The sequence below is a fragment of the Ranitomeya variabilis genome, chromosome 2 (genome assembly GCF_051348905.1).
Source record: "Ranitomeya variabilis isolate aRanVar5 chromosome 2, aRanVar5.hap1, whole genome shotgun sequence".
Lineage (NCBI taxonomy): Eukaryota > Metazoa > Chordata > Amphibia > Anura > Dendrobatidae > Ranitomeya > Ranitomeya variabilis.
In genome coordinates this window covers 568,411,048-568,424,552 of record NC_135233.1, presented here as the reverse complement: position 1 = coordinate 568,424,552, position 13,505 = coordinate 568,411,048, and the positions used below count along the sequence as shown (strand labels likewise).

The window sequence follows — 13,505 nt, the reverse complement described above, 5'->3', positions numbered from 1 at the left end:
TGCTGGATGGCATTCCAGAGCTCCTGCGCTGTGTGGCTTCGATTCCCCAAAGAAATTAATTTCAAGACAGGCTGTTGACGTTTGGCCACAGCTGTGCTCATGTCGGTCGTAACAGGTAAACGTTCATGGGTCCATGTGGAGGTGGACTGTGACGGCTCCTGCAGCGATGATTCTGAGGAACTTGTGTAAGAGGAGGAGTCAATGCATACAGACTGGATTCCTGCAATCCTTGGAGTGGGCAGGACACGTCCTGCGCCACTCGCACGATCTGTACCCGGCTCAACAACATTAACCCAATGGGCAGTGAGGGAAAGGTATCGCCCCTGTCCATGTTGACTGGTCCACGCATCGGTGGTGAGGTGGACCTTGCTACTGACGGCGTTCAGTAGCGCGTGTTTTATGTGTCCCTCCACATGCTTGTGCAGGGCAGGGACGGCTTGCCTGCTGAAATAAAAGCGGCTGGGCACATTTTACTGTGGGACTGCCAATGACATCAAGTCACGGAAGCTGTCAGTCTCCACCAGCCTGAATGACAGCATTTCCAGTGACAGAAGTTTGACAATGCCTGCAATCAGAGCCTGTGCTCGTGGGTGGTTTGCCGAGAAAGGCCGCCTTTTCTCCCATGCCTGTACTACCGATGGCTGTAGACTGGGCTGGGAGTGTGAGGATGACTGGGAACGTGGTGCTGCGGGTGGAATTACAGTGGGTCTCTGGACAACAGTGCCAGAGGTTCTTCCACGGCGATCCTGGGAGGAAGCCGAACCAGCTGTGTGTGAGCTGGAGGAAGAGGCAACACAAGCTGAAGAGGTGGTAGCTGCCGCTGTTGGTTGGCCTAGCTCTTCAGTGTGTTTTTGTAACTCCGCCGCGTGCCTGGTCCGCACATGTTTCCACATGTTGGAGGTATTGAGGTTGCTGACATTTCTCCCTCTTTTGACTTTGTGATGACACACCTTGCATTTGACATAGCAAATGTCATCTGCAACTGTGTCAAAAAAGGACCAGGCACTGCAAGTCTTGGGAGCGCCCTTTTTGGGTTTTGGAAGAGACATGCTCCTAACGGGTGCCAAAGTGGAGGCTACAGGATCCGCAGTCTTCCCCCTCCCTCTCCCTCTTTGGCCCATTCGGGGAATCTCTTCCTCAGAGCTGCTCCCACCACCTTCCTGTCCCTCACGCCACGATGGGTCAAGGACCTAATCATCTACACTACCCTCTGCCACCAACTGCTCCTCCTGGGTAGTCTCAGCAGCAGAGCACGCACCAGAAAGTGGCACCTGAGTGTCATCAGCGGATGCGTTCTGCGGTTTGGTGACCGGAGGCACTGGCCCACCCGCCTCTTCAGACTCAGAGAGAAAAAGCTGTTGGGCATCACTGCACACTGCCTCTTCTTCCATTTCTCCAATGCTGCTTGGCTGGCCCCCTGTTTCCAAGCCAAGAGATTCAGAGAACAGAAGTAGAGATGGCTCCTGTCCTGGGCTCTCTGTCTGCCTGGGCAATTTGGCAGGTGGTGAAGAGACAGATGGGTGCTCTCCAGTTCTCTGTGTCTGAGAGGATGTGGCACTAATTGAAGTCGATGCGTTAGCTGCCATCCATCTGACAACGGCTTCAATTTGGTCTTCACGCAGCAGCGGTGTACGGCGCTCTCCGACAAAGCTGCGCATGAAGGACTGTTCCCTGCTGAAACTGGGTGATGATGAGTCACCGGTGCCCGCAGCAGGCACAGAATCCCCACGTCCTCTCCCTGCTCTGCGCCCACGCCCACGTGCCATACTCCCTGCCTTCTTCATCTTGGTTGACTGATAAAGATAAGCAGAAAAGTACTAACGGCTTAGTGTGCTTATTCCTGAACAGCTCCTAACAGGTATAAGAAACACTAATTTTCTAAAGTGTGGACTAGACTTTAATATGAGCTAATGTGGCCTACACAACTGTAAAGTGGTGTGTTTGGTGAACTTTATTATTTATTTATTTTTGGGGGGCTGAACTGACAACAGGGAGAGCTGCACTCACACGGAGACCTTGCAGACAGCCGTAAACGGCGCTGCAAGGCCCCAAAAATCTCCTCTGCATTATCCTATGTAGTGTTTTTCCACAATTTAGCTGGATACGGTTGGAAAGCCACTAATAGGAATTATTTGAAAAAATATGCAGCGGGCTGCACTATTGGCAAAAAAGGACAATGGAATGGATAGAACTGTATGAGTCAGTGAACCACCCTGAGCTGGATACAACCGGCTGTGGCTGCACACAGACTACAGTGCGAGCTGCACTCACACGGAGACCGTGCAGACAGCCGTAAACGGCGCTGCAAGGCCCCAAAAACCTCCTCTACGTTATCCTATGTAGTGTTTTTCCACAATTTAGCTGGATACGGGTGGAAAGCCACTAATAGGAATTATTTGAAAAAATGTGCAGCGGGCTGCACTATTTGCAAAAAAGGACAATGGAATGGATAGAACTGTATGAGTCAGTGAACCACCCTGAGCTGGATACAACCGGCTGTGGCTGCACACAGACTACAGGGCGAGCTGCACTCACATGGAGACCGTGCAGACAGCCGTAAACGGCGCTGCAAGGCCCCAAAAACCTCCTCTACGTTATCCTATGTAGTGTTTTTCCACAATTTAGCTGGATACGGGTGGAAAGCCACTAATAGGAATTATTTGAAAAAATGTGCAGCGGGCTGCACTATTTGCAAAAAAGGACAATGGAATGGATAGAACTGTATGAGTCAGTGAACCACCCTGAGCTGGATACAACCGGCTGTGGCTGCACACAGACTACAGGGCGAGCTGCACTCACACGGAGACCGTGCAGACAGCCGTAAACGGCGCTGCAAGGCCCCAAAAACCTCCTCTACGTTATCCTATGTAGTGTTTTTCCACAATTTAGCTGGATACGGGTGGAAAGCCACTAATAGGAATTATTTGAAAAAATGTGCAGCGGGCTGCACTATTTGCAAAAAAGGACAATGGAATGGATAGAACTGTATGAGTCAGTGAACCACCCTGAGCTGGATACAACCGGCTGTGGCTGCACACAGACTACAGGGCGAGCTGCACTCACACGGAGACCATGCAGACAGCCGTAAACGGCGCTGCAAGGCCCAAAAAAACTACTCTAGGTTATCCTATGTAGTGTTTTTCCACAATTTAGCTGGATACGGGTGGAAAGTCACTAATAGGAATTATTTGAAAAAAATGTGCAGCGGCCTGCACTACTTGCAAAAAAGGACAATGGAATGGATAGAACAGTATGAGGCAGTGAACCACCCTGACCTGAATACAACCAGCTATGGCTGCACACAGACTAGAGAGTGGGCTGCAATCACACACACACACACACACACACACACAGAGACCTTGCAGATCACTGTGAAAACAGCGCTGCAAGGCAAAAGCAAGGTGAACACGCAGCGGTTGCTATATTAGCCTGGGAAAAGCACAAAGAAGCAAATCGCTATCTCAACTGGCCCTCAGTCAGAACACAGCATCCTGTCACTAACTGAATTCACAGCAGAGTGAGCCCAAAATGGCGCCAGTGACTTTTAAACTGCAGCATGACATCATTTCAGCAGCCAATCACAGCCTTGCCAGTAGTTTCATGCCCACCATGCTGAACAGGATGTGCCCACACTTGTAATCAGTCCTCATTGGCTGAATTGGTGCTGTTTGAATTGAGAACTTCCGATTCCGGTATCCGATATGCGGCAAGTATCGGATCTCGGTATCGGAATTCCGATACCGCAAATATCGGCCGATACCCGATACTTGCGGTATCGGAATGCTCAACACTATTTATGACTGCTCGGAGATTTAGTTTTCATCGCCACTGCTGAATGATTTACAGCTACTAGACAGCTTGATTACATGTGGGGTTTGCCTAGCAACCAGGCAACCCCCACATGTACTTAGGCTGGATAGTAGCTGTAAATCATTCAGCTGAGGTGATGAAATCTGAATCTCCGAACACTAACAAATACTCGGAGGTCACCCAAGCGTGCTCGGAAAAACCCGAGCAACGAGTATACTCGCTCATCACTACTTAGGAGGGTTCATCTTACTGACAGATTCCTTTTACTGGTGTAATTTGTTTTGATGAACTATAGCACTATTTTCCAGATCACATATAATGGACTCTGGAACCAAGGCTTTACAATAAGTATGTGATGCAAATATGAACAGAATCTTATTTTGACTGTGGGTCAACTTTCTGGTAGTCAAGCATCGGCACTGGTAGGGTATTCATTCTTTACGCCATCTAAATGCCACCACACACCCTAGAGAAAAGTCAGGTAAACCTGCTAATGTTGGTGGTATTTGAAAATGACAAGATGATATTAAGCGGCAGAAGAATCAGGAACTGAGAACACATAAATGCATGACCGAACTAAATTTCTTGTGTATGGAAAGATTGAGAAGAATTACTTTTGGCTCAATAAACCAACAGCTGTTTAAAGTGTTTAGCATCCTTAAATCTTACAATCAACTATAGCATCATCATCAATATGTGCTTTGTCCATGGTATTTTCAGTATTGTCACTTGTCTTCTGTTCCATCTCTATTTCTCCAATTTTCTTGAAAAGCAATTTCAAGTAGATGATCTTTGTTGGACTTTTCATTTTAAATGCATAATAATATTAACAGATAGGGTTCAAACAACTGTTCATAAAAACTAAAGCCCCAGAAATATAACTTCCGATGTTCACAAGTCTTACTAGACTGCAGGTGCCCATTAAAACAGAGGTGATATTAACGATGTTGAATATGTGGTATGGAATCCAACATATGCCAAAAGTGACCACCACAATGACGATTATTTTATCTGATTTTAGTCTGTTGGTTAATTTCATTTCTTTGATTTTTCTCCATAAGTAGGTGTAGCACATGACAATTATGCCGAATGGAACCAAAAACATAAGAAATGTTTCCAATAAGAGAAAAACTACTTTTCCAGGTTACAACTTGACAGCACACTGGAGGATGTCCTTCTTATCCATCATGGGACAGGAAACACGAGAGGTTAAAAGGACCCTCCCCTACCACCCTTCAGTGTTTTTCCTGTCCCATTATGGATATGAAAAGACGAGAGGATCTACCGTTCTGTGCGGGAGGTGTGGATCGGGGGGCTTTGCCTCACCCTTCCCTCCATGAGGCACCCGCTGGCCGACACCCGCCCGAGGGTCCCTCTGCCTACCAGTGTAGCGCTGCTCCTGGTATGAGGATCGCTTCTCCCTGCCGGGGGCTCTCGATCCTTCCGTCGCGCCCCCTGGTGCATGCGGTCCTGGCGGCAGCCTCTGATGATGACAGTGTCTCCATGCGGCCGCCGGGAGGGGGAAGCCAATCCGCGCTGCACCATGCTCACTTTCCGGCCGCACGTCACTTCCGGTTTGCGGCTGAGGTGGGCGGGCGGCATCTTTGCAGCAACAAGAGGAGCGGTTAGAGAGCGTGGAAGCACTTCACATAAGAAGAGAGGAACAGAATAAAAAAGTATGTGCGGGAGCATTAAGCGATCTCCAGAGGATCATGGAGGACGCAGCCAGAGCAGAGGGGCAGGAGTCCATGGCGCTAGTAAGTAGGGCAGGAGCTCTGTACTATGGATCCCCACAAAAAAAAAAAGGGCACTATACTAGTGTTTGCTATATATTTCTTATAGGCGGCCTCCTTGTCTGACAAGTCATTAAAGAAGCCCAGCAAGAATAAAAAGTGTCCTATCTGTGCAGCTAAGCTGAAGGATACCAGGCAGAAACCCCTGTGTGAAACATGCACCTGCAGGATCATAGGAAAAGAGCAGGCTTCTCTTATGACAAATATGAGAGCCATGATAAGAGAGGAGGTTCAGGCTTCCGTATCAGGTCTGGTACTCCCTCAAGCCTCTCTTCCAGAGAGATCTAGGAAAAGGCCGAGGATTGATTACTCATCAGGAGACTCGTCATCTTCCGTGTCAGATGTAGAGGAGGAAGAAGAGAGTAGAGATCCTCCAGAGAAAGGGAGAAGATATTTATTCTCCGCTGCAGACACGGGAGAACTGTTGGAGGCTGTACGTCATACTATGCAAATTGAGGAGCCTCAGCCATCTTGTTCAGTTCAGGATGAGATGTTCGGTGGCTTACGCTCACAGACCTCTAAGGTTTTTCTGGTAAATTCCCATATCCGATCCATGATTCTGGAGGAATGGGAGGAAGCGGAGAAAAGACTAACTATCCCAAAAGATTTCAGACTCCATTTGCCGTTTGATCCAGACGAAGTTAAAAAATGGGTCGACATTCCTAAAATAGACATACCATTGGCTAAAGTGTCCAAAAGGACTGCAATTCCTTTTGAGGACTCTTCCAACCTAAAAGAGCCCATGGATAGAAAGGCAGACAGCCTTTTAAAAAGGGCCTTGGAGAGTTCATCGGCAGTTATTGGAGCAAATATAGCAGCGACATCGGTGGCTCGCTCCATGGACTTGTGGTTAGATGATCTTCAGGATCAGTTAACAGCCAAAACTCCTAGGGAAACTATTCTGAAATCCCTGCCTCTGTTAAAACTGGCAACCACCTTTTTGACAGACGCGTCCGCGGAGTCTGTTATGTTCGCGGCTAGGGGTCAATCCCTATCTAATGCAGCCCGAAGAGCTATCTGGCTCAAAAGCTGGTTGGGTGATATGCATTCTAAGACCAAGTTGTGTTCGATACCCTTTGGGGGGGGCAGGGTCTTCGGACCGGTCCTCGACGATATCTTAGAGAAAGCCTCAGATGTAAAGAAGGGGTTCCCGGAAGAAAAGACTAAAAAGTTCCAGCCCTTTCGGAGACCCCGCTATAATCAAAAACCAGATTACAGGGGTAAAGGGAAACAGGGTAGATGGAGTTACCAGAAAGGAGGGGATAGCAGACCTAAAACCAAAGATTCAAGCTACTCGGGTTCGGGTTCTAGCTACCGTAGGAAATTACGCCATCAGAGTAGGGGGTCGTCTGGCCGGATTCCTAGAAGGATAGAGGGAAATAACAACGAGCCCTTGGGCTCTACAGGTTGTATCCCAGGGATACAAAATAGAGTTTACATCTCTTCCTCCCGAAAGGTTCCTGATTTCCACCTCCCATCTAAAATCATCATCCCCCATGTGGTCAGATATACAGGACCTCCTAAAAATGGCGGCAATTGTTCCGGTACCCCCTCTGGAAGAGTACAGAGGTCATTACTCGAATCTCTTCTTGATAATAAAACCATTGGGAGAATCGAACAATAATAAATCTAAAACACCTAAACAATTGGGTATTATACAAGAGATTCAAGATGGAGTCAATCCGGTCAACCATCCCTCTGTTAGGAAGGGGTATGCTGATGTGCACTCTAGATCTAAAGAGTGCATATTACCATGTACCCATTCATCTAAATCACCAGAAGTTTCTGCGGTTCGCGGTAAATATGGAAGGAAAGATCTACCATTTTCAGTTTCGCTGTCTCCCCTTCGGCCTGGCATCTGCTCCCAGAGTTTTTACAAAACTTATGGTAGAGGTGGTCGCCTATCTGAGAAATCAGGATATAATGGTAATTCCTTATTTAGACGACTTTTTAGTTGCGGCAGGCTCAGTAGGCCAGCTCAGGATCAACTGTCAATCCCTCATTTCCACACTAGAGAGTCTGGGATGGATTATAAATTGGGAGAAATCAGATCTAATACCAAAATCCAGAATAAAATTCCTAGGAGTCATGCTCGATTCAGAGACAAGAATGTCCTACCTACCAGAAGACAGTATAGCAATAAAGTGGGTCACAAGGACCCAAAAGAAATGACCTATAAGTCCATATAAAGCAATATGTATAAATTACCTTTATTATTAAAATAAAAAAATACACCAAAAATGCATGACATTACAGAGAACAGGTGAGGTACAGTGCCGCATGGTGTACACAGACATCGCACAGGCGTGTAGGCATACTAGGGGCGCACGGAGCCAGGGACAAACAACACCCGCATTAATCAATAAGCCAACAAAGGGCTAGTACTCCCCATAAATACCAAGAATGTGTGCAAATAGCAAACATATATATACTGCCTATTATAGTTAAAGACATAAAACACATCTTGTTGTGTATAATGAGGGATCATACGAATATATATGTTATCTTGAGAGGCATTGTCCCAAAGGTTTTAGTAGAAATGACCCCTGAAGAAGGTGTGACAACCGAAACGCGCGTCGGGGAGGGCGCACGGACCCCGTGAACATAACACCCGTTATCTTACCAAGAGGTAATTGATATCTTAGATTTCTACTAAAACCTTTGGGACAATGCCTCTCAAGATAACATATATATTCGTATGATCCCTCATTATACACAACAAGATGTGTTTTATGTCTTTAACTATAATAGGCAGTATATATAAGTTTGCTATTTGCACACATTCTTGGTATTTATGGGCAGTACTAGCCCTTTGTTGGCTTATTGATTGGCTCCATGCGCCCCTAGTATGCCTACACGCCTATGCGATGTCTGTGTACACCATGCGGCACTGTACCTCACCTGTTCTCTGTAATGTCATGCATTTTTGGTGTATTTTTCTATTTTAATAATTAATAAAGGTAATTTATACATATTGCTTTATGTGGACTTATAGGTCGTTTCTTTTGGGTCCTTGTGACCCACTTTCTTGCTATAGTGTTTTCTGCGACTAGTCCTGCTATTTGGTCTTTTGTTTTGTCCTTTCTCCTCAGCATATAGTATCAACTAGCTTTAGCTATACTTGAATAGGGACTCGCTTTAATTATGCTGGTTATTGTTGTGTTTTTGGTTAAATACCAGAAGACAGGCTAGAGGGCATAATAGAAAAGGTCCATCACTTTTCCCAGAGCTGAAATACGATCAGAGATGAGATGAAGGTCTTGGGATTAATGACGGCCTGCATCCCTTGCGTGAGCTGGAGCCAGTTTCTTTCTCGGCAGTTTCAGCAGGGAGTTCTGAGGAGCTGGAACAGAAAACAGAACTCACTAAATCGGAGGCTGAAACTCTCTCTTCAGATCAAAAAATCCCTGGTGTGGTGGACTCTCTCCAGGAACCTCCGGCTGGGGGTACCATGGCTTCAAACCTCAAGTGTATCGGTCACAACAGATGCAAGTCAGCAAGGTTGGGGAGGTCATGTTCAAGGAAGATATTTCCAAGGTTGTTGGGAAAGAAAGGACAGCGAGAAATCATCAAACCACAGAGAACTGCATGCAGTTTGGAAGGTCTTAACGGCGGTGCAACATCTACTGAGAAACAAACATGTAAAAGTCTTTTCAGACAATACGACAACTGTAGCCTTCCTTCGGCATCAACGGGGCCCAAGACATATGGCATTGCAAGATCTGGCGGAACAGATCTTCAGATGGGCAGAGAAGTCGATACTGTCAATCTCGGCGGTTCAGCTAGAGGGGTCCAAGAACCAGTTGGTGGATTTCCTCTGCAGGAAAAGTGTATCCCCTACAGAGTGGGAACTGAACAATGAAGTATTCAAAAATCTTTGTCATCGTTGGGGGAAGCAGACGGTGGATCTATTTGCTGCAAAGCAAAATGCAAAGGTCAAGACCTTTTACTCCCTAAACCCCTGGGAAAGCCCAGCTGTGATCGATGCCTTCTCACAACCCTGGAACAACGGTCTTCTGTATGCATTTCCTCCTCTGGCAATGATTCCAAGAACATTCAGGAAGATCTGCGAGGACGGGGCCAAAGTCATTCTCATAGCTCCTCACTGGCCGAAACGAAGTTGGTTTCCATTGTTAAGAAGGCTATCAGTAGAAGAACCCCTCCTGTTACCAGAAAGAGAGGCTCTTCTTCAACAGGGTCCAGTTCTACATCAGAATCCAGGAGCTCTTCAATTGGCGGCCTGGATCCTGAACGGAAGGTCTTGAGGGCAAAAGGTCTTTCAGATGCCGTCATTTCTACCCTTCAAGCCAGCAGAAAACCTGTGACATCAGCCATCTACACAAAAATATGGAAACGATTTTGTGGGTTTTGCGGGGAGATGACAGTTGATACTGACCATCCGAATATCCCAAAGATTCTTGACTTCTTGCAGTCAGGATTTCAAAAAGGTTTTAGTCCAAGTACATTAAGAGTCCAAATAGCGTCCCTGAGTGTATTTTTCGATTTTTCTCTTTCTACCCACCCCTGGATTAGTCGATTTTTTAGAGCAGTCCAGAGGCTAAAACCATTAGTTAGAAGATCAGTCCCGCCGTGGGATCTTAATCTGGTCCTGAATGTTCTATGTGAACAATCCTGGGACATATCAGGGGACATAGAGATTAACAAGCTCTCCCTTAAAACCGCGCTTTTAGTTGCAATCACGTCGGCAAAAAGATTGGGGGAACTACAGGCTCTATCAGTACAGAAACCATATTTATAAATCTTTGAGGATAAATTAGTACTAAGACTCGATTCGGCTTTTCTCCCTAAAGTCGTCTCAGATACTAATATGAATCAGGAGATTGTTTTACCGTCATTTTGCCAGTTCCCTAAAAACTAAAAAGAAAGATTTTACCATAATCTAGATGTGAGAGAGACGGTACTCAAGTACCTTGATTTATCTAGACCCTGGAGACAAGATAATAACTTGTTCGATCAGTTCAAGGGTCCAAATAAGGGGAAGAAAGCATCTAAAGCGACTATCGCACGGTGGATAAAATCCACAATCAGTTTAGCCTATAAAGCTAAAGGGCAAAATTCTCCGGTTAACCTTAAAGCCCATTCATCTAGGGCCATGGCCACGTCATGGGCAGAGAAAGGGGGGGCTACGGCAGATCAGATCTACAGGGCTGCATCATGGTCTAATCATTGTACCTTTTCCGAACATTATAAGTTAGATGTGGTATCGCCTCAGTTGGCATTTGGTAGAAAGGTACTTCAAGCAGTGGGCCCTCCCTAAATACCATTCTCCTTTGGTATTTCTCCAGTGTGCTGTCAGGTAGTGACCTGGAAAACAGTAATTAGACTTACTGGTAATTGTATTTCCAGGAATCCATCCTGACAGCACTATTAGTTCCCTCCCTATTGTATGATCTTTATACTCATGTGATGTAACATTTGTATGATTGATTATTTTGTTGGAATAAACCTTGTTTTTTGCATCCATCCAGATGTGTTACTTTGGGAAAACACTGAAGGGTGGTAGGGGGAGGGTCCTTTTAATCTCTCGTGTTTCCTGTCCCATGATGGATAAGAAGGACGTCCTCCAGTGTGCTGTCAGGATGTATTCCTGGAAATACAATTACCAGTAAGTCTAATTACTGTTTTTGGGTGTCACTGTCATATTCATGTAGAATGCATTGGAAAGGATGTCCACTTTCCTTTGGGTTATAGAATGGAAGAGTGTGAAAACCAAATATTGCAGCTGCTATCCAAATACAAATGGCAATTTTTGTAAAAATATGTAGTTTGATCCATCTCTGGAGATGAAATGGTCGAAATACAGCCAAGAACCGCTCGATACTCAACAGAGTTATGAGGAAGACACTGACATACAAGTTAGAATAAATGACATGTAGTAAAATTTTACAAAATACTGGTCCGAAATCCCACTTGTTGACCGCAAAGGTATATATCCAAATAGGTTGGAATAACAGAATAAGAAAATCTGCAAGTGCGAGGTTTCCGATTAACAGCACAGTGACAGAAATGTTCTTCATCCTTGTATAAATGCTTCACATTACCATAATGTTTCCTGGAACCCCAATGATGAAAGCCGAAGACAGTAATGTGCATAAAGCAACGCTCTGTATAACAGTATATATTGAATTCTGATCAGTCTCTGAAGAAATATTGCACAATGGCATTTCTATATTTAAACAATTATTTGGCTTTTTTTTTCTGAAGTCTGAAGTGTAATCCAACCAATTTATAAAAATTGTGAAAGAATTATAGAAAAGCTACAAAATTTTGAACAATTTTTCGGCTTCTTTCAAACGCCATAAAATTAGTCGATGTTCATGAAATCAATTTTTTCAGACTTGAAACTTCTATTATCCTTAAAGAAAAAAGATAGAAATATATTTTAGGCTAAATAAGAATTTTAGGCTTTAGAAAATTTTTTGAGGAAAGGATCTTGGTTTGAAGAAGAAAAAACAAACAGAATAGCTCTCCACAGAGAATCTCTTTATATAACCCTAATAATCCACTGGTTACATAGTTACATACATAGTTACATAGTTATTAAGGTTGAAGGAAGACTTTAAGTCCATCTAGTTCAACCCATAGCCTAACCTAACATGCCCTAATATGTTGATCCAGAGGAAGGCAAAAAAAAACCATGTGGCAAAGAGTAAGCTCCACCTTGGGGAAAAAAATTCCTTCCCGACTCCACATGCGGCAATCAGACTAATTCCCTGGATCAACGCCCTATCAAGGAATCTAGTGTATATACCCTGTAACATTATACTTTTCAAGAAAGGTATCCAGTCCCCTCTTAAATTTAATTAATGAATCACTCATTACAACATCATACGGCAGAGAGTTCCATAGTCTCACTGCTCTTACAGTAAAGAATCCGCGTCTGTTATTATGCTTAAACCTTCTTTCCTCCAGACGTAGAAGATGCCCCCTTGTCCCTGTCTCAGGTCTATGATTAAAAAGATCATCAGAAAGGTCTTTGTACTGTCCCCTCATATATTAATACATTAACATAAGATCACCCCTTAGTCTTCATTTTTCCAAACTAAATAGCCCCAAGTGTAATACCTATCTTGGTATTGCAGACCCCCCAGTCCTCTAATAACCTTGGTCGTTCTTCTCTGCACCCGCTCTAGTTTAGCTATGTCTTTCTTATACACCGGAGACCAGAACTGTGAACATTATTCTAAGTGTGGTCGAACTAGTGACTTGTGTGTGGTTAGTGTGGTTACTGTGAGCAATTAAATGGTTTATTTCACACCCTTACTTAAAATCTAATTAACACCAGGAAGCTAATTTGATGGTGGTATTAATCCATTTACCTATAGTAGAACATGTGATATGTATAATGAAGACCGGATCAGGTAAAATTTGAATATGCAGATTTGCGCGGATTTTAATGGGAAGTTTAATGTAACTTGTTATGCTTTGGATTCTCTGGGGTAAGATGAAAAATATGAAAAATACTCACCTCACTACCCACCTTTGCGACCACTCTCGCTTCTTGCTACGCACTGTCTATACCTCTGTGCCTCCATCACATTGCATCTCTGGCCTAGTGTTCATTCTAGGCTGGGGTTTGCAGGCACATGTAGGCCTCAGAGTTAACTACTCATGCACAGTGAACTCCAGGGCCTGCAACCGGAAATCGCAGGTCAGCCGTGTTCACCCTACACCTTAACTTCCAACTACGAGTAGGCCCTGGATCATGTGCAGTGAACTCTAGCGTCTGCTGGAGTCTGGAAGCCCCAGGCTAGAGTGATGGGCCAAAGTTGCGGTGCCACAGAGGATCATATAGCAGGCATGGATCAACAGGGAACAATCGGAGAGTAAGTGGCTGGCAAAATGTTAAAAAGAAGAAAAAACTTACCGCACCGTTCACAT

The 13,505-nt window shown here is 44.9% G+C and overlaps 1 pseudogene; it reads right to left on the bottom strand.

Annotated features, from left to right (window-relative positions):
• Nucleotides 1–4,468: 4,468 nt before the first annotated feature.
• On the bottom strand, nt 4,469–11,788 carry LOC143803882 (leukotriene B4 receptor 1-like; annotated as a pseudogene).
• Between the last annotated feature and the right edge of the window lie 1,717 nt (nt 11,789–13,505).